Source organism: Protopterus annectens, chromosome 8.part0, assembly GCF_019279795.1.
Source record: "Protopterus annectens isolate FY-2018-M chromosome 8.part0, PAN1.0, whole genome shotgun sequence".
Lineage (NCBI taxonomy): Eukaryota > Metazoa > Chordata > Ceratodontiformes > Protopteridae > Protopterus > Protopterus annectens.
Genome location: NC_056741.1, coordinates 1,651,444,609 through 1,651,466,488, shown reverse-complemented (window position 1 = coordinate 1,651,466,488; position 21,880 = coordinate 1,651,444,609).

Below are 21,880 nucleotides of genomic sequence, written 5' to 3'. Positions count from 1 at the left end.
CCTCCATAATATAGTATGCAGATGACTCTACACTAATTTGTACATCTGACCACATGGCACACCTCAAAAAAAAAAAATTAATCAGGAAGCTTTAACAACCACTGAAACGTGGCTCTGTAACTCACAACACACGCTCAACACTGAGCTGCTGCTTTTTTTCCCAAATCCCTCACTCATGAAAAAACTAAATTTAAAATCCCCTCTCTTGATATTGCAGCCATTAAAGTCACTCCTCATAGCAAATTATAGGGGATGTTAGCAGATAATAATTTTAAATTTCACCTGCATATACAAACTTGCATAAGAAAAAACTCAAAAACTCGGAATGCATTACAGTGCCAAAAACTTTCTCACTGATGCAACTAAAACTATACTTGCCACTATGTATCTACTCTCCACACTTCTATATGGAGCTGGCATCCTTACAAACCTCAAAGCATCAAAATTTGATCAATGCTATAAAAATGTTGATAATTTTAATCAAATACCCCATTCAGAAGGGTCTATATTAAATCAGCAAATGCTTAAAACAGGGAATGCTGATTTATCGACCCTTTAAAAGTGAAAGCTTGAAATCCCGAAGACAGGGAACAGCAATTTTTTTCCTAGGGAAAAAAATCACTGTTCCACAAAACAAAACAAAAAAAATTCAAAACACTAAATAAAGTGGGGGCCTCACCCCCCACACCCCCCTACTTAAATATGCCAACTCCAAGATCTCCCCACAGTGGAGGAAATGGCAAAGTCCCGAAAACAGCCCAGCAATTTTATTTCCCTGGGAAAAAAAATCTCTGTTCTGTGTCTTCGGGATTTCAAGCTTTCTCTTTTAAAAGCTCGATAAATCAGTGTTTGCTATTTTAAGCGTTCGCTGATTTAATATAGACCCTTTCAGAACCCATCACTGCACAGCACTAAAAGCCTAAATGTTTTAGAACTGCCTCATCAACTAACATACACAGCTTATTACCAACTATAATATTATCCAGAATTCATCTGCTTGTCCACCACTAAATAACATTCTACACAACAATGTTCCCCATTGGTCATTATGATCCACTGACCAAAAACTCCTGTCTGCCCATAAACCTATCAGATCTACTGGGTATTGTCTATACTTGTACAATGCTACTAACATCTGGAACTCCTTACCTGTATCCATCAGATCAATACACTCCCTCCCATCCTTCAAAACTATTCTGAAAGATGTCCTCGCCAAAAGCTCTCTGTTCTTGCTCAACACCAAGATGAAATACCTATTCACACCTTATTCCTCTTTACTCTTCCTTCTTCACTCACTTCCTTACTTCTATCAGTTTCTCTCCCCTGGCTTTCTCTGTAAACATACCATAAGCCTGCTTTTCTCTCACTATATATTGCAATGCCTGTTTGTATTATGTGAACCTACCATTAATATGTCTATAAATTGACTAAAATTTCTCTAAATATTAAATCATCACCATATAACTTGTATCCGTTCTTAATCAATGTGTAGTTATATACACTCTAGAGGTTTTTATTTATTGTTCTTAAAATGTTTTGTAATACTTTGGAGCTTTTCTCCCCAGACGTCCAATGAAAATGAGCTCCTACCCAGTCAGGCTTTCACAGTAATCAAATGTCAATAAATAAATTAAAAAAAGTCATAGTTAACTCAGCTCTATGGATTTCCAATGCTACAAAACAACATCTGAGATTAAGAGTCAGATTCTGGAAATCATGGCTCAATAGCAAACCACAAAGTAACCTGTAATACTTTAGTGCTTGATGAAATCACGCTAAAAAAAAAAAGAAATCCTATTACAATACTTTCCAGAAAACACATACCAAGAATCTGAAAAGTTTTCTGCACCACCTTTCATTGTCTATTCAACCCTCTACTACAGCTCAAAACCAAAATGATCTTGTTTTCAAACAACTTAACTTTATACATTCATTATAGTCCATTAGTAATCCCAATCAGCTTTCTCTCCCCATCCCATCTAATCATCAGTCCAAATCTCCCACTTTTCATCTTAATCCTACCTCCACTTCTACCATCAAAAACTGCTAATTAAACTTAAAACAACTACCCCTGCTGACAGTCTTTTCGTTGATTACCTCTCCATGGCTGCTGATTCCCTGGTATGTCCAAAATCAATCTCAGTAAATAGATAAGTTAAAGTAAATTATGTACCCATTACCTGGGAAAGATCTCTACACAAGGGAGATAACTCATCTGAGTTTAGCAACTTACTCCATAGCCATTCTTTCTCTTTTATCTAAAATACTTGAAAAATGCATCCAATTAGAACCTCTTAAAGCATCTATTAAGCAAAAATCTCCTCCCCTCAGCTCAACATGGCTTCAAACCACACATGCCATTGCATGACTATAGCACTATTCAGATTCACTATGCCAGTGTTCACAGGGACTCACACACTTGGTCTCCTCAAAGTTCCTGGATTTCTCTAAAGCATTTGACACCATTTCCCAGCAGTCCATTTTTCTTCTCTCCTTCCTAGGCCATAATTACTCCTTTCTTTCTCAATTTAACAGCTACCGATGAAATACAGAACAGTTAAGTGGCAAAAATAGATCTCCCCTTTCTTATCCATCTCAGTCAGTTTCCCACAAGATACAACAAAAGGAACTATAAGTTTCAATTCATTGTAATTAACAATCTACACACAAAGATTTATAATGCATCTCGTCTTCAACACACCAAGGATGCCAGACTCATCAGTTGTGCTGTATTCTTTCTATAGCTCTAGAAAAAGACCCAAAAGGCATTCACAATATTTGATCTCTGGCTCAAAGTCTTTCTGCCTGTTAAATGTTTTTTTTAATGTATGTACTCTTCTCACCCAATACTCTCTCTAACGCTCCAATATAACAAAAGAAAAAAAAATTCTCCATCACTTCTGCTGACAATACATCAATCAACTGAACTAGTCACTCAGATAAAATACTTGCTGTCATTATAAACAAACATCTGAAATTTACATCCATATACAACAAGCCATACAACAAGCTACGAGAGTGCTTAAAAATATATAAAATACACCCAACACTGATCGACTACATTACAGCAACCATGAAACAGTGGCAGACCACTTTGCAATTAAGCCATGATAAAGGATAAATTATTATCCCAGAGATAAAAATTCAAAGGGGGATATTCCAGGGTGATTCTCTGTCACTGTTGCTATTCTGCCTTGCCCTTAACCCATTAAGCTGTTTACTTAACAGCCTAGGCCATGGCTATAATTTGGCTCCTAGAAAACAACAAAGTGTAAAAACTTTTCTTCTTCTCTTTGTCTACGATTTAAAACTGTATAGCTCAGATGAGGAACTGACTGCAAGTTATCAAACTTTTTCAGATGATGTAAGAATGTCATTTGGTCTTGATAAATGTGCAAAAGCAACCATTAAAGCAGGACAACTGAGGCACCAGGAAAACATTAGTTTGGGTCAAGAATGTGATATAAAAGAACTTGAGCAAAAGGGAGTGTATAAATATTTGGGAATTGGTGAAGGATCAACAATAAAACATGAACAAATGTGAATAAAACTTAGTAAGGAATACTTTAGAAGACTTAAATTAATCCTGAAAACAGCACTGACATCTAGAAACAAAATCCAAGCTATAAACCAATTTGTTCTTCTTGTCCTAACTTACAGTTTTGGAGTGATTGACTGGCCCCAAAACATGTTGGAGCAGTGTGGAAGAAAGATATCCAGACAGTTCCGATAGTAGTAGGAGCAATGGGTCTTATAAAAAAGAATCTACAATCATATTTAGATATGTTACCAATCCATGTAACCCTGTACGAATTGCAGGAGCCATTACTGGGCACATTACAGGTGTTGCAAAGAACATTTTTGGTTGACATCTGACATCAAAGATTGAATACTAATTTCTTGAACTTTAATCATTTAATTCTCACTTTGAACATGTTTTTTGTGTGACTTGTATACTTTAATTTTTCACTATATTGTCTCATGCTGTTTGTACAGACTATAGTTTCTCTGAACTCACCTCCTACTCTGAAACCTGCAGTTTCTCTGAACCCATCCCTTTCCCCCATTTTACTTCCTCATCTTGTAATATTTTTGTCTATTCTGAAAGTGTCATTGCTTTACATCTACATTATCTTTGTCCAGAAATAAACTGCAGAATGTTATTCTCCTATGAATTACTTCTATTTGGAACAATTGAGCTAATTCTACAATAAACTATTTTTCTGACTGGACTGATATTAATCCTATAAAGCAAAATGTGAGTATTGAACAAAAAATGTACAATAGTTGAAGAATATTTCCTTATAAATGTAAATAGATGTATATAGTTTGCATGCCATAGTTATTACAAACTCTTTACTACGTTTATTACTCATGGCCATTAAGTCTTGTTCTAAGAATGCTTATTGTCTGGTTCAACTTGTATTGTCTTGTACTGAAAAAGGTTACTGACTGCTTATATTTAACAAACTTATATTGTATATATTGTTTTATTAATTTCTTAGAGCTTTTCTTCCTAAGCCTCTACTGAAAAAGGGCTATGTAAGGTATGTAAGAATTTCCTGGTAAACAAAAGCAATAAATAAGTAATAATTAATTATAGAACAATCAATGGCAATTAAACTGATAAACTGTTCCAATCAATCAAAACTGCTGAACTACCCTAGCTCTCTTCTGTCACAGAGAAAAAACAGGATTTAATTTTCACAGTAAGACTATTTAAACAGCAAACGTACAATGCAATATAGTTGTTAACTTCAATTTGTCAAACTAAGAGCTTAAAAGACCTTAAATATTAATATCTGAATGACAACAGTTATGAACGAAATTACCAGATTAAAAAAAAAAGTAGTTTAACCTTGCAAAATAACCTAAACTATTAGCAAAAGAACTGAATCACATTAGTACTGCTGTGAAGAATATAAAACTGATATAGAACAAAGAAAATAACTATGTTTTTACAGTTGTTCCAAGGCCTAGAAACCACTAGAAGAGGGATTGGAAGGCCTGGAAAGCAGCAGCAACAGATGAATTTGAAACAAGCAAGCATTAAAGATACAAAAAGGTCACAGAACCAGTAGCAATTAAACTTACAAGCTGGAGGATATAAGCCAATCAGAATTTTTTAAAGTAGGCTGGCTCATGCTTCTCTCACCAGAGAAACATTAGGATTTAATTCTAAGAGTGAGACCACTAATCTAACAAAATTACAGTGCAGCACACAATGCTATGATCCTAAATACACACACCTGTGAGTGCCAGTTATCTGCCACTAGGAATTCAAGGGCCAGACTGCCAAAACTAGAAAACAGTTTTCAGCCAAATATGATGGACAGCTTTTTCTGTGACTCCTCCAAGTAACATAAGCCTTCAAAGTCCACACAATGAACCAAATGTTCAGGAGAGATGTAGGCAACAGAAGTTGTTGTTTTTCTTTCGGATTTTTCCCAGTAAGGGGTCGCCACAGCAGAACTCTGGTCCACTAATGATTGAAAGTAGATTTTTACGAAACGCCATGGTGCCAGCTCGATGCCCAACCTTCAATGAAGGCATGCCCATTTACGCATACATGTCTTTCAAATGCTACCCAATCACGGGGAGGACATGCAGACTCCACACAGAAGGCACTCCCAAGCCAAGCAGAGAATCGAATGGGAGAACCTCTTGCTGTGAGGTAACAATGCTACCACTGTACCACAGCGGAATACATATAGGCCACAGAAGTAAAGATCCCAAAGTATTTGCCACAGTTGGTCTCATGTAAAACAAAGCTGCAGGTAGCAATTCAGCAGTGGATAAGTAATTAGCATGAAAGCCATGCCTCTGCAATGTAACAAGTCACAGCCCTGCAATATCCCAGGTCACTGCCATGCACTATTCCAAGTCACAGCCCCATGGTATAACAAATCACAGCCCTGCAATACAACAAGGTGTTGTCCCACAATATAACAAGACACAGCCCATGTAATATAACAAAGCACAACTCCAAAATATAACAAGTCATAGCCCTACAATATAACAAGGCACAATCTCTGCAGTGTATCAAGGCAGAACCCTTTACTATAACAAATCACAGCCCTGCAATATAACAGGTTGCAGATCTGCAATATAATAAGGTAGAGCCCTGCAGTGCAAGTCACATGCTTGCAATAAAAACAAGGCACAGACCCATAATACAACAAGGCAGAAACTCGCTACGTAATAAGTCACAGATATGCAATATAACAAGGCAGAGCTGTGAAATATAAGAAGTTGCAGATCTGCAATATAAAAAGTCACAGCTCCTCAACATAAGGCCCAACCCTGTGATATAACAAGTCAGAGGTCTGCAATTTAACAAACCATAGATTAAAAAGATCAACAGGAAACAAATCACCTTGTCATAATAGAAATAGTTCAGTTTTTATAAGTAGCAGTTTGTTAATATAATAAACTTAAGCAAAGAAGCCAGAGCACTACAGTGTAACAAGACACAGGGAGTGAAACAAAGTAGCAAATGCCAGCTACTAATGCTCGTTAAACAGACTCCAAAACAGGAAAAAGAGTAGTACTTGCAAACTTTTCCAAGGCATGCTTAAATTCAAGCTACTATACACAACAATTTCCGAATACAAATAGATTGCCCATAACACTGCTCATGCTTGTTTGCAAATTGATTATGACTACACCAAGAAGAAGAGCACAAGGACCTACTGGGGTAGATCTTCTGGGTTAGGCTATTATTTAGGAAAGGTTGTGTTTGAGACATAAAGTTTCCAGCAGGGCTTTAATGTCCACTAGCAAATTTAGGTCAAAGTTATATAGTCAGATAAAATTCTCTTTATTCACAGCCCTGAAAAAAGTTATTGTATTATGACTTCAGGATGTTTAACTAATGAGGCTAGGGGTGCATGCAAGTTGCCAACATCAAGTTTGGATACCCACCGGTTTTCAGCTGCACTAGCATCTAGATGAGAACCTCTTCCAGTGAGCTGTTCCTTTTCACAAGATTAAATGTAAAGTCATTCTATCCTTTGGACAGGCTTCCTATCAAAGAATGATTCCTTATGAACTCAAACCAAAAAATAGAAGAACCATGACAAAGCTATAGCTGTTAAAACACAGTAACAATACAAAAAAGAAACCAACGGCTTAGGAGTGCCAAAACTCTATTAAAATACAACACAAAGCTTTCGTATAACACGCCTTCTTCAGTGTGATATAAAAGGATAATAAAAAAACTATTAAATAACAGATAACCATAGTCACAAGACACAGCTCAACCAACCACAAACTAAAAACAATAAATCCATACGATTCAAATAATTTCAAGCACAATTGTTTCTGTTTTAGGACAGGTTTAATACTAACCATCTTATTTATTCCAGGTTCATAGTCTGCCCTTAGTTTTATTATCTAAGCATATTCTTTTAATTCAAAATTATTATTCATATCACCTCCCTTTAAATGTTTATGTAGTATATCAGTCACTCTAAACACATTGTGTGCCATTATCAGCTACATGCTTAGCTAATGCAGTAGTCACTACACTTCGATGAATATCAGATTTATGCTCAGTTATCCGATCTCTAAGCATTCTAGTTGATTTCCCTACATAAAAACTTGAACAACATTTACAGGTAGCTAAGTAAACAATATACGATGTGTTTACAAACATGAATGCAAACTTCTCACTAGTAGATGAAGCCAGTCATTTAATGCTGAACTCTTACCACCCATTACTCCAGCAATAGCTGTGAACAGTGAAAGGCTAGACTCTTCTGAAAAAGGGGGAACCTCATAGGGATTTTAATGGGGCAAAACTAGGTTATCTAGGTTAAACTAGTTAGGACTGGGTAGATCATATAATTAAGCTGAGAATAAGCCAAAAGCAGCACAATGTGAGGAGCTCGTTTTTTCATATATATGATTATTTTAAGCTGTCTTCTTAAAGGACTCATCATGAAAAAATCCATTATGCTTTCTTAACCTAGCATCTATACTGTGAACTTCAATGGGTTGAGGATATCCTTCAAAAAAGATGTGATCACTTGATTTACACCAGTCCATTTCTAAGATGGGGGAGGGGGTAATTCAGTCCATAGATTGTAATAACTGTTGTATTGTATTAATGTGAGTAGGGAACATTTCTTATAACAGTTAAGAGTAATACTTAGCATTATATACAAGTGAAAGCTTTTTCTGTATTCTCCTTGTAAACTAATGTAATGCTTTTTTCCACTTCTCAAAAACTAGCCACTCTCCAGTTTTTTTTATCTTATAGATAACAATGGAAATTACATTCCTATTGTTACACAACAAAGATACATGGGCCTCATTCTAAGTCCATCACTCACCTTCTCAGTTCATACAGAAACAACAAGCAGTCATATCTAAACTATGCTAGCAGAAATCTTACCAACTATCAACCAATACAAGGGCATCTTTAGCCAAAAGTGTTCTACTCTCAAAACTAGAGTATGGCCCACCTTTCTAAGCTTGCATACAGTGCAAAACACTGAAACTACAAATCACTGAAAATAAAATTCTTATTTTGCCTTTCTGGCAGATAAACTATTGTAACCAGTCGAGCAACATACTTACAATCCTCTTATTTACAAAATTATTCACAATGGTTATTGTTCAAATCTTAAAAAAATCGCTTCTAGTCTGTGAAACTAAATACTCCCTTAGAAGCAGCTAAGATGATACTCTTGCTCTAGTCAGACTCAAATTCAAAAATGTGATTGGAGAAATAGCCCTCTCAAATCTGACATGGTCTCCCAAATGAAATAAAAATATTCAAAGTCTGCTACCCTTCAAAACCTCTCTAAGTGAACGCATACAGAAGGATATAACTTGTTTTGTGATGTAGGCTAAAGCAATAACATTGCTCATCTTGCAGACATGTCAGTCATAAATATGAATTCAGTATCCTTCTCCCAACAATCACACATTACAATTATACAAGTCGCACTTTGTTCACCATTTCTTGTTTTGTATTTGAGACATTCTCTATATAAATTCTACACAGCAATTTCTAAATTTGTACACCTTGTTTTCCACTGAAGCCATCCTTCTTATATGGAATTTTTTTCCCTTTGTGACTGTCTTCATATTGTAACATGTTATTAACCATAATTGCTGTTATCCTTGACTTTACTATGTTGCGCTGTCATTTACTGCTGTTAGCTTTAATCACCCAGGTTATGACTGAAAATGGACAATAGACCAGATCACCTATCCTGTTTGTGATGACTCCTCTCTGGGCCAGTAATCAAGGAGTCTGAATCCTCACCATTGACAATGGAGAGGGACATTCACTTGGAATGCAAAATGGATACACTCAGTATTTCCAGATGCAGGCCTCTGCGTATCAAGCTCAATTTCCTTAAGAGCACACAAGGGAATACACTCAGTCTGGGATTTGGATCTTTCTGTCTCCCTCCAGGTCCTCAATAAAAGTCCCCACTGATACAGCTGTAGGGGCAGGTTCTTGACCGGAGTGTCCAGTTCAAGCCCACCAGCACCCTGTCTGTGAACCCAATGCTTTGTGTCCCTGCTCCACGTAGCTGACACACACTCTGCTTTGATTTTTCACATACACACACAAACACAGACACACACACCCCTGAGAAAGGCTGGCACAGATTTACCTGCTGAGCCCCCTTCTGCCCAAAGTATGAGATAGTTATCACTGCCACCAGACACTCCACAATCACCTTCTCTAATGCCCTTAAAGGCTGTCCAATTATACTGTGTAATTTTAATACTAATACAAATGGTAGTAGTTGACCAAGACAGCTATGCCTTCAGGAGTGGCCTACACAGTGTCAGCAAACAAATATAAGCACTGTCAAAGTTTAAATACTTTCTAAAATGACCAGCCACAATAAAAGTTTTAAATATATTTAATAATAAATAATAAAAGAAAAGGAAATACTGTATATGTATTTACAGTAAACCACAGAGTTCAAATCACAGGAAATATTGAAAATAACATTGATGGATAGACTCAGACAAATAAAGAAAAACAATCAAAACTTAGCTTCACTATATTTTCCTGACTGAATCTAGGAGAATTACTATTCCCTACGTACTTAATAGAGCAGGCCAGATGAGGTGGTGAATGTTCCTTCTTGTTGTCAGGCCCAGGTCAGACTCCTCAATACTGAGATATTTCCCACTGTAATATCTAAAACATAATTTCCAAGATGGCTAGCAGAATGACCTCATCTGGTCACCTGAGTTTAGGTTCTCACAGTATCCCCTTTGAAGTTGAGACAGGAATTTAGCATAGACAACTACAACATACATCTATTTATGGCAGGGCCCTGGAGCCATGACACAATTACAGCCCTTCCCCCTCTTCTTTACAGATGCTATTAAACAGTGGCCTCTCACAGACCTACTGTCTCGAGTCCTATTCATGACTGTGGTATGACATTTTAATGGTTTAACAGCTCATTTACATTTCCCTTATTTTTCTTAAAGAAAGCTAGCTGGCTAATCTCTGCTCTTCCAGGGTCCTTTGCTACCATATATACATACAGTCTCACATGCATTTTCCTCCTTGGTCCAGCAGGGCCCACCGTTGATACATTTTTCAGCACTAGCAACTTTACAAATACATTTTGATATTCAAAGGCCAAACAGTTCTAATAAATCTGTAATTTGTTTGGTATTCAAATGCCATACAGTTCTAATGCATTTGGAATATAAGCATCTGTGCAAATCAGTTTGATATTCAAATACCATAGAGTTCCAATACATTTGTAACACACGCATCTTGTACACATCAGTTTGATATTCAAAGGATATCTATCATTCTTTACAAAACTCCAGCTAGCTATGCTGACACTAGCCCATATCATCACACTGTTAACAAATTATTAATAAATAAATAATAAATACTATGTTCATTTTATGTATTTATTTAAATTGTATTCATTTGTTAACAGGTAAAACTCAATAACCACAAGCCTCATTTCAGAACACCCTGTGAACAAAGTGGAAGCTGATGGAATCAAATGCTGGGCTACAGCATGAAGCTCAATAGCTGCTTATAATGTTAGTCCCTTATGCTGTCAGATGTGTGATTGAGGGCTTACACAGCTGCAGCAATGGTGACCATAACTGCATCTTCAGCTTACCTTTAGCAGCATCCTTTATGTCATGGCGCAGCTATGTTTTAAAAAGGGTCATGAAAAAGCAAGGCCTCTTATTGTTAAATATATGGCAAGACTATAACTTAGAAAGTGGCTGCTTGGTGAATAACTTTTCATTTTGATTGTTACTAGCATAATGAACAGTATTTTGATTTGAGAACCAATATAAACTTCAGGAACCCAAGGAAAGCAATTGCAAACTAAATTAATATTTAAACAAGCCAGAAGCCAGTGTTGAATTATTACTTATCTGCTTCACCCACATTTAGTACTGTATGTAAAGCTGTTTCAATATTTTGTGAAACTCTGCAACTAATAAAATATTAACAAAAACAGTAAATTATCTCAGTATTTAAATTCCAGTAGATTATGTCAGCAGGCTTCATTTAAATGTTTTATACAAACTTTGTTTGCTCAGTGCACTAAACTTTTCCCTTTATGTGGATATTTAAGTTTACGTTACTCAGAAAAAAAGGCTCACTATGACTTGACAAAGATGTTTTTATTTAGCAGCACAAATGTTTGGCTGCATATTTTATGTTCAAATAAATGATTATATGTGTATGTGTCAAATCTATCACAAAAATATTTAGTCATTGCCATTTTAAATAACTAATGGGGAAAGGTTATACCAGAAACGGGATGGACTGCTTCACGAAGAAAAGCATCTTTATTATTTTTTGTTTGTTTTTTGCTTTCATTTTACAGTCAAAATCATGTATTCTGGATGCAAGGAACAGGGTGGAATGACAATAATGTCACTGAACAGTTACAATTATTGCTTGACTGCGATTCATTACATGCTTTTTGTGGAGTGACTCATCCAGGCCCAAGGTAAGATGGTGCATTCCAAGACATACAGAAGAGGTGTTGGCAGCTGGGACGAACACAGGAAGCTGTGCAGCATGGCACATTGCATACCTGAGTGAAGAAAGAGGGAAATCATGGAATTTGGATTACAACATTCTGCACATAAAATGGAGGAGCAGATATGCATCAAATGTAGAGGTCTCATAGGATAATACTAGGCTATTGACCTAGAGGCCCTTATAAACCTAGCCAAAAATTTTGCCCATGTTCCCTTAAAGTCAGCACCTGTTTCCCCTGTCCAGCAGAGTCACAGGTGGGATCCCAGGGGTATATTTTCTGTTTCCCATCCAGTCATCCAGGTTCCTCAGAGGGCTAGAGAGATACTCTGCTTGACATGGAGAGGAAGTCTATTCTACAGATGGGGGAGTCTTTGGGACATACATCTATCCTGCCAACAAGTTCTATTAATGTTACAGACCAAGTTAAGGCCTTGCATGTGGGTTGCATGAGTGGAGTTTGCCTTACGGATATGCAGCAACTCCATCAAGGATTTGTCTGAAATGGCCTTGTATGCCACACACAGGTCACCTCTAAGCAGTCTGTATGAGACTGAGTAGAGGGACAGGGCTTTTAGCCTACCTGTATAGGACAGGTGTTTGAGACCATGGATTTTCCTGGTCAGAAACCTCTGTGGTCTCTCCAACTGCTGCATGTGCTTGGCAAGGTACATGCCAACGGGGGCATTGTACTTGATAATGGAACTAATAAGGGAGGAGTACAGGGATGTTATGACCTCCTTGTTTCTGGATTGAATACCCTTATTTATGATGTGGGCCATGTAGAAAACCAACAACGGAGGCAACATGGTAGTCAAAAGTCAGGTTGCTATCAACCTGGGTGCTCAAGTCCCAAAGGGGATAATGATGCATTTCTTGGCATTCAGTCTGAGGCCATGCTTCTGGCACCAGTCATTAGTTAGTGAAGAACACATGACAGGAATTTCCATACATACCTAACATTGATAAGCACTGGACTGTAAAATAGGCAGTTGACAAGAAAATTTGAACAGTTTTCTTTCACGAGGAAGAGTTTTAGCAATGAAACAAATTGTTTAAATTGCATTTCTCAGTGGCTTAGAGACAAGAGTCTTAAATTAAACAATGACAAAAGCAAGGTTATGCATTTTGATCAAGCATTTTTCACCGGGCCTACAGCTCTAGACACTACAGCTGGAAGTGGCTGATGGTGCTAGAGATGTTGGTATTAATAATAATAATAATAATAATAATAAATTTTAGCACTAATACATCCACTGTTATAGCCAGAGCACTAAGGTTGGTGGGCCTGTTGTATAAATGCATGAGTTGCTGATCACCCATTGTTTTAGTGTGCCCATTCATTTTTTATATTGACCTAATGACAGAGAATAATTCCTCTTTTTATTTCATTAAAAGGAATCTGCTTTCCTTGGAGTATAGAAAAAAAATCACTAACAAAAATCTCAGCATGTAAGGGATGATGTATCTTGCAAGATTCAGATTTTTCCCTTGTTTCCCATTACATATGAATACACAAGAGAAAGTTGATCTCATCACATTGAGCTCTAAGAAATGACAAGTTAAGGCTTTTACTTGGACTGGAAAAAAACTAATAGCTTATGAGATTTTCAAATCACAAATGTCATCTATATAATCCTGAAGTTTTTCAGTGTTAAGAGAGAGAATGTTGCCTATGTGGCATTGGGAAAATATTAGAATAAGCATCCAATTTATATCAGAAGCATTGATTCAGGAAAGATGTTTAAGGATGCACTGGATTCCTTTGGCTATCGTGTCTTTGGCGCCAGTATTCTGGACTTTGTGTTTGAAAGTGTCCCATAAGAGTCACAGCACAGGTAATAACCAAATGAAGAAACTGTGAATGACTGTACCATATCAAGCATACAGCACTTTGTAGAATCTACTACAGCAGAGGTTATACCTTTAAAATGACCAATGCAGTCAGGGTTTGAGTAGCAATCCTGAACATGAAGGGGAAGATCTGGACAGGAGAGGTGGGCAAAAGTATTTGATGGTTCACTATTCTGCATTACATACAAGCACGGGCATCAAAGCCCTTCTAGCTTGCCAATATGCCAAAACACTTGTTCCCATAATAAATGTACAGACTGTTCTTAAAAATATCTAAATTAGTACTTGCTTTAATGTAATTTGGTAGTCTGTTCCAAGCATCAGCTACTTTGGTAGAGAACCAACTAGTACACTTCTCATTCCTACAGAATCTTCTACATAGGTTATCTGAAGATTTTCTAGTACTTTTTGATAACCCCAAACATTCCCAGAGGTACTTGCCCCTAAATGCCCTATATACCTGAATAAGATTGCCTCTTAAATATCTGTAAGAGACACTGTACAAGTTCAGATATTTTAGTCTTTCATAATAACTTAGATTTTCACATCCATGGATGCCGTTAGTATATTTCCGCTGTACTCTTTCCAGTTTATTCATGCTTGTTTTCCTATAGGGTTTCCATATTGTTATTCCATACTCATGTTTGGGTCTAATGTAACTAACAAACAATGACTTCATTATATTTGATTTCCTAGAATTTATAAATCTTTTAACACAACCTATAGTTCTATAACTATCATTATCCAGTTGGTTGATATGATTAGAAAAACTCATAGCTGAATCTAGCCATATACCCAGGTCCTTAAATGAGTCTACAGTTTCAATCACTGTGTGCTGTATTAAATATTCACTTTTTAGTTTATGTCTCCCAAATCTCATATGCTTAGTTTTTGATGTATTTATCTACATATTATTCTCCTGTGCCCAAATGGTCAATTTAGTCAAATTATTTTGCAGACATGCATTATCTGTAACACTTCTAATCAGTTTACCCAATTTCAGGTCGTCAGCATATAGAATGTAGAATACCTCAGATGAAAAAGCAAGGTCTGAAAGATACAATCTAAATAAGTAAGGGCCTAGTACAGAGCCCTGTGGGACACCTTGATTGTAACCAAGGATTTCACTTGTCCAGTTGGTGTGTGATACTTGCCATGTCCTATTTGTAAGCCATACAGTACATAAATACCTAGTTGTACTAAATTATTGATCAGTGTTTGGTGCATGACTCTGTCAAATGCTGAAGTTAAATCTATATAAATCACATCACAGCACAATTTTTCATTCATAGCTGTTATTATATTGTTATAGAACATCATGTTACAGGTGGTAATAGATCTATTTTCAACATATGCATGCTGATATATGGTTTCAAGTCCCAACCTATCCAGTTCTGACAATAATTTATCCAGTATTACCTTCTCCATTATTTTTCCACAACAAGTAGACGTAAGGGTCTATATGATTCTGGGTTTGTCCTACTTCCCTTTCCCTTAAAGACAGGTTTAATAAGTGCATGTCTCCAATCTTGAGGAATCTCCCCATATTTATATGACCTAGTGAATAATAGATGTAATGTCAGTGTAAGTGTTTGCTTAAGTGTTCTCAGGTAATTGTTACTTATTCCATCTCCTCCTTGCTCTTTGTTTGGATCCAATTTGCACAGTTCTTTTTCAATATAATCTAATTTGATTCCAGTATCTGGGGTTACCTGGATGTCACTAGGGCAACTTACCACCCCTTTTGTTGAGCCAAACTGTCTTGCATAAGATTTTGTAAATATATCTATAATCTGTTGTATCTGAGAATAAATTTTAGAATCTGCACACAGTTTATCAATTTGTGTATCTTTACTCCTTCCATATCTTATGTATCTATAAAAAGGTTTCATGTCATGCTCAATATCTTTATATAAATTTTCTTCAAATTTTTCATGATCTTGTCTAACACTATGCTTAATCTGTTTGTCCAGCTTGTTTATTTCAGTTTTCAAAGTTGTAGTTCAACCTTTCTTCCATTTCTTATATTTTTTTTGTCTCTCACCTTAATCAGGTATCTTGTTCTTATGGAAATATATCCCCCTGATGTTGCATGCCTAGATGCTGATGTTAAACATTTTGACTTTTTGCACTCAAACAATTTCTCTTTCAAAACTTTTCACATTTCATCTGTAGTTTTTCCACTGAACACCTCACTCCAGTTAGTTTTATATAGTAACTGTTTTGCTTCCCTATAATCTGTAATTAACCTTCTGTGCATTGGCTTAGATTTCAGTTCGGCAGAATCATCTAGCAACAAATTAACCTTTATGACCCCATGATCACTGCACATCAATGCTGGTAAAACTTGACTTGAAATTACAGTCATTTCTTTGGGAACACAGACAATATCTAGTATATTCTGTCCCCTGGTAGTTTTTTTTTTTTTACAAACTGAAGCATTTGTTGTTCCTGAATATACTCTGTGAATAATTTCTTTACTAACATTGTTGAATCAATATTATTCCAGTCTGTTTTTGGTAAATTTAAGTCCCCAGCTAATATTATTCTTCCCTCCTGTGTTTCATGTAAGAAACATATAAATTCCTCTAGGTCATCTGCACTTGACTTTGGTGGTCTGTACACTCCAACAATTGTTATATGTTCCAGGGTTGTCTTTATTGTCACAGTCACACAGTCTATAGTATCGGTGTTATCATTGATTATGTAATAATCACAAGTCTCATAGCTATATTTAATCCCTATCATAACACCTCCACCTGATTTTTTGTTACAATGTCTGTTACAGTAAAAACATTTATACCCTGACATAACTGGTTTCCAGTCATTGTTCTTTAACCATGTTTCACAAACTATAACAACATCAATCTTGTGGGAACATAGCAAATTTTCTAATAAAAAACTTTATTATTAATGCTCCTAGCATTAACAACCATCAGAGATGCATCAGATGTTGCTATCTGTGAACTGTTACATTTTTGACCTGGCAAAAATCCTGGCTAGTGTTTGTCAAATATTGCAAAATATCTGCTGCAAGAATTCTCTTCCCTGATGTAGACAAATGCATACCATCCTGTCTTAACATGCGTGGCCAAAAGAAGGCTTGTATGCTCTACACATTTCCATTTTTTAAAACAGGACATTTTTCCATGTAGGTGTTTATCCAAAAAATATTTTCATTCACATTGACCTGACTATCCTTTCTACAGGTGATTTGTGAAAAATATGTCCTAACACCAGTACAAGCTATATTATCTAGGAGGGCTGTCAGTTCCCAACTAACAGTCAGAGAAACTTTGTTGGTGACAACATTTGTACCAACATGAATAAAAACAGATCCATACTTCCTTACATTAAGGCGTTCCAAGGCTTGTTTCGCATCTTCTATTTTTGCTCCTGGCAAGCATAACACTACTCGATATTCAATATCATAAATATAAGTATCAGTTCCTCTAAGAACTGAATCTCCAATTACAAGAATATCTTTGCTGACCATTTCTGAAGAATCTTCAACTTCTAATACAGTTATTTCTGCTCTATCAATTGTTATGAAGGATAGATCTTCATCACTATTAGTCTTATTAATTCCACTGTTTTCATTGCGTATTAAATTCTCATCCAGCTGGCATTGTAAATCCACAGCTTGAGCCATGTAGTCAGCATCTGTCTTTCTCTTCTTTTTTCTTACAGTAATGTTATTCAATCCTTCCACATTCAGTTTTGATTTCTTCCTTTTCACCTGCCCCCGCCTCTTTTTTCTACCTTTTCCATTGGAAAGGTGATGCCTTTTTCTGTAGACTGAGGGTTTTCTGATAGACAGATATCTTCATTCCCCTGTCACCAGTGTGATAAATAACAAAGCAGAATCATTTTTACTACATATTCTCATTCCTTTACAGTCATTAGTCGGTTTCTTTTTCTTCCTTGTTATTTGTTGAGAACGTCTTCCTTTCTTTCTTTTTTTGTTTCCTTCTAAACAAACCAGATCCTCAGATTGCTGAGTACTTGCATCCACAATTCCATAGTTGTCAGGAGCCTCATCATGTTTCATAGGAGTTAAATGTTCTTTGCAGAAATTAGATGCATCATTTCCTAAATCTGTTCTATTTGTTCTATGCCTAACATTATTTAGTTCATCAGTCTAGTCATTAATATATGATACAACAGTTCTCCAAGCCAAGCCAATTGGACATGTGCAATCATCAAGTCAAGATTTGCTTCTAACAATGGTACTAAGATACTTGTGCATTAGCAAATTGTTAATTGCATACTTATTTAAGGAATCCATATTCAGCTTTAATTGAATAAAATACCCACAGTGGTGGTGTGGTGGTGCTGCAGTAGCATTGTCGCCACACAGTAAGATGCTGTCCGGTTCGATTCTCAGCTAGAGCATCTTCTGTGTGAAGACATGCGTGAATGAGTGTACCTTTGTTGAAGGTTGTGTGTCAGGGCTGGTAACTCGGCACGTAAAAATCAGCTACCAGTCATTAGCAGACCGGAGTTCCGCTGTGGCGACCCCTAACCGGGAAAAGCCGAAAGACACAACATTGCAAAGGAAAAAAATTACACTAAGTCAGTAGCAAAGAATTCAAAGGAACTTAAATCAACTTCTGTAACAAAAATTATAGCAGCAATATCCAACTAAATAATAAAATACAATAAAGTTGTTCTGACCATACAAGTTCTACCAGCCAGACAGACATTGTAATTTCTTTACGTCGCAGTGCAGTAGCTTCTGCTCACTATAGCTTGTAGTGGCACCTCTTTTTAACAGTAAAAATAAATAAAACTTCTCCTACCAGTGAACTCCACAACAAATCACAAACCAAGATAGGATTGTTTTGATATGCTCAGAATTTTCCTCTCTGCAGTCTGTGTAAATTTATAGCTGTCTAGGCCCCTTGTGGTGGCTAGAGCTTGCCTATCCAAAACCTATCCCTTTCTCACAACGGAAAGTGAAACTAAAGGTAAAAACAACAAAATATGAATCAAAGTTAAGCTTGTTAATAAGCAGTCTCTTCCTACCTACAAACAGTTAAAAACAGTGATAACAAATGCAATATAAATTTAAATAAAACTGCTCTTACCAGTCAACTCCACAACAAATCACAAACCAAGACAGGATTGTTTTAATATGCTCAGAATTTTCCTCTCTGCAGTCTGTGTAAATTTATAGCTGTCTAGGCCCCTTGTGGTGGTTAGAGCTTGCCTATCCAAAACCTATCCCTTTCTCACAACCAAAAGTGAAACTAAAGGTAAAAACAACAAAATATGAATCAAAGTAAAGCTTGTTAATAAGCAGTCTCTTCCTACCTACAAACAGTTAATGATAACAAATGCAATATAAATTTAAATAAAACAGCTCTTACCAGTCAACTCCACAACAAATCACAAAGCAAGATAGGATTGTTTTGATATGCTCAGAATTTTCCTGTCTGCAGTCTGTGTAAATTTATAGCTGTCTAGGCCCCTTGTGAGGGTTAGAGCTTGCCTGTCCAAAACCTATCCCTTTCTCACAACCAAAAGTGAAACTAAAGGTAAAACAACAAAATATCAATCAAAGTAAAGATTGTTAATAAGCAGTCTCTTCCTACATACAACCAGTTAAAAATAATGCTAAAAATGCAATATAAATTAGGAGTGGACATGGGTTTTTAAGCTAGAAGAGTATCATATGGGGACAACCAGTATATTGGCCTGACGAGTATATGTACTGGCTTAGCCTCAATAAAGCCAAGATGTTTCAAGATGTCATTAAAAGTGCAGAGGTATCACTGGGGCCACTGTTTACATACAATCAATATCTAAGATGCATGAAGAGTCTGTAGCATATGTGAATAATCCAAACCCATTGAGCATTACAGCCACCTAAGGTTTGTCTTCCACCTCGCACTAGTCTGGCAACAAGTGTGCCTCTGAAATGTGAAACACCTGTGGAAAGGTAGGGAGATTCCCAGAATGTGATAAGGTGCTATATATGTAGGATGGTACAAAGAACAAAATCAGAATTTCTTCGTATATCATCAGCTTCTAAACAGCATAGAATAGTCTGTATCTGGTCCAACTTAAAAAGAATTGCAAATTCAAGAATAAACCTCTCTGATAGAACTCCTGTTTTAATAAATCATATAACAAAAGAAGGAAAATAATGAAAAGCTGTAAGAATTCCTTATTGCCCTTTCTCAAGACTCATTTCAAACATGCCTACAAGGAAAGTAAGAAAAATGTTAGAAAATGTAAAGCACAGTATGAACCTATGGTCACTGCAGCTAGCTAAGAAAACTACACATCTTTTTTCAGTTATGCCAGGAGATTAAGGAATAATGCCCAACAATGCACTGAGTTGATCTATAATGATATCATATATCGCAGTTCCAAGGATATAGTATTTAAATTAGCAGAAAAAATAGTAATACTTCTCCCCCAAATCATCTTGAAATAAATTTTTAATTCCTGAAAAATGATTCTGTTACAGTGTTGCTTATAATTTGCTGGCAAACTGGTAAAATGCAACATTGGTCAACAGATTGGAATATAAACTGTTTTTCTTTTCAATCACAAAAAGGTGAACTGCTAAATAGTATTGAAATTATTGAACAACTGCATTTGTTTCACATACCTGCAAGGTAATATGAGTCTGTAAACTAGACTTTAACTATATTGATGGAGAACTGCCATTGGTACACGAAAGTTGTAAAAGCAGTAGAGGGACCAAAGATCAAATTGCTAATATCCACTGGATAACAGAAAAGTAATAGAGTAACGGGAGATTATTTACTTTTTATTTATGGATTACTCTAAAGCCTTTGATTTTATGACCTTTATTTATTTATGCATTTATTTATATATTATTATATTAAATATCACTACACTGATCAATACTGACCAATTGACCTTAAATTGTGGCAAGTTGTTGGTAAAATGAAAATACTGGGTCATTTTATTTGCCTCCCGTGGGATTCATATACAAACCAAGAAATAATAGCTACAAATAAATATGGAATAAGTCATTTTCCATTGATGATGACTTCCATTTCCACACCCAAAGTATCATTTCCATGCATTGGGTAAGACGTATTACAGGGTTGTAAATTACCACCTACTTCCGTAACTTGTATGTTGAACATATCATGAGAAATGAAAAGTTAACAGAAATGTCAGGAGCAATAGTAACAGTTTGGGATATATAGGTGATACTACTTTGATAGCTGAAAGCAAAGAAGTCTTAACAGCCTATTGATGAAGATGAAAGCAGGAAGTTCAAAAGCTGGCTTGCTGCTCAACTTAAAAAAAATATTTAGATGTTATTTGGTGTTATCAATTATTTTTAAACAGATGGGGAAGTAGTAGTATTGGCAGTACACATTTTGTTTATAGGGCTCAACAATTTCTGTAGATAGTTGCTTTAAAAATGAAAATAAGAAATGTGCTTCTTGGTAGGGAAACTGGTAAAATTGTAAAAGATATTAAGATATTAAACAACAAAGGTTCATATATTTACTGATAGTTTTTTTTCCCAGTGATAACATATGGCTTGAAGAGATTAAAAATAACACATGGCCATGATATATAGACTAAAAATAACACATGGCTGTGATACATAGACTAAAAATAGCACATGACTATGAGACAGACTAAAACTAAGGCTGTGCATTGGAAAAGTCTTTTTTCAATATCGGTATCAGAAGAAAGCTTTGAAAATTCCATGGAAATCAAGAAGAGTAAATCATTCAATATTTAAGGAAATAAATCTAGACTGTTGTCTAGAAGGAGTGATGATAGAACTAAAAACTGGAATCTGTTGTCCACACAAAATAGAAGATGAGATTTTTGAGAGAAGGCACTGATGCTGGAAAAGATTAAAGGCAAAAGAAGAAAAACATGGCCCAAAGGTAAGATGAAAAAAAGAAATAAATAATGAATATGAATGTGCAAAAACTTAAAGAAACAGCCAGGAACAGACAGGCTTGGTGCCCTAAGTCTGAGAGGTCAGGAACTCCTGTACTCAAC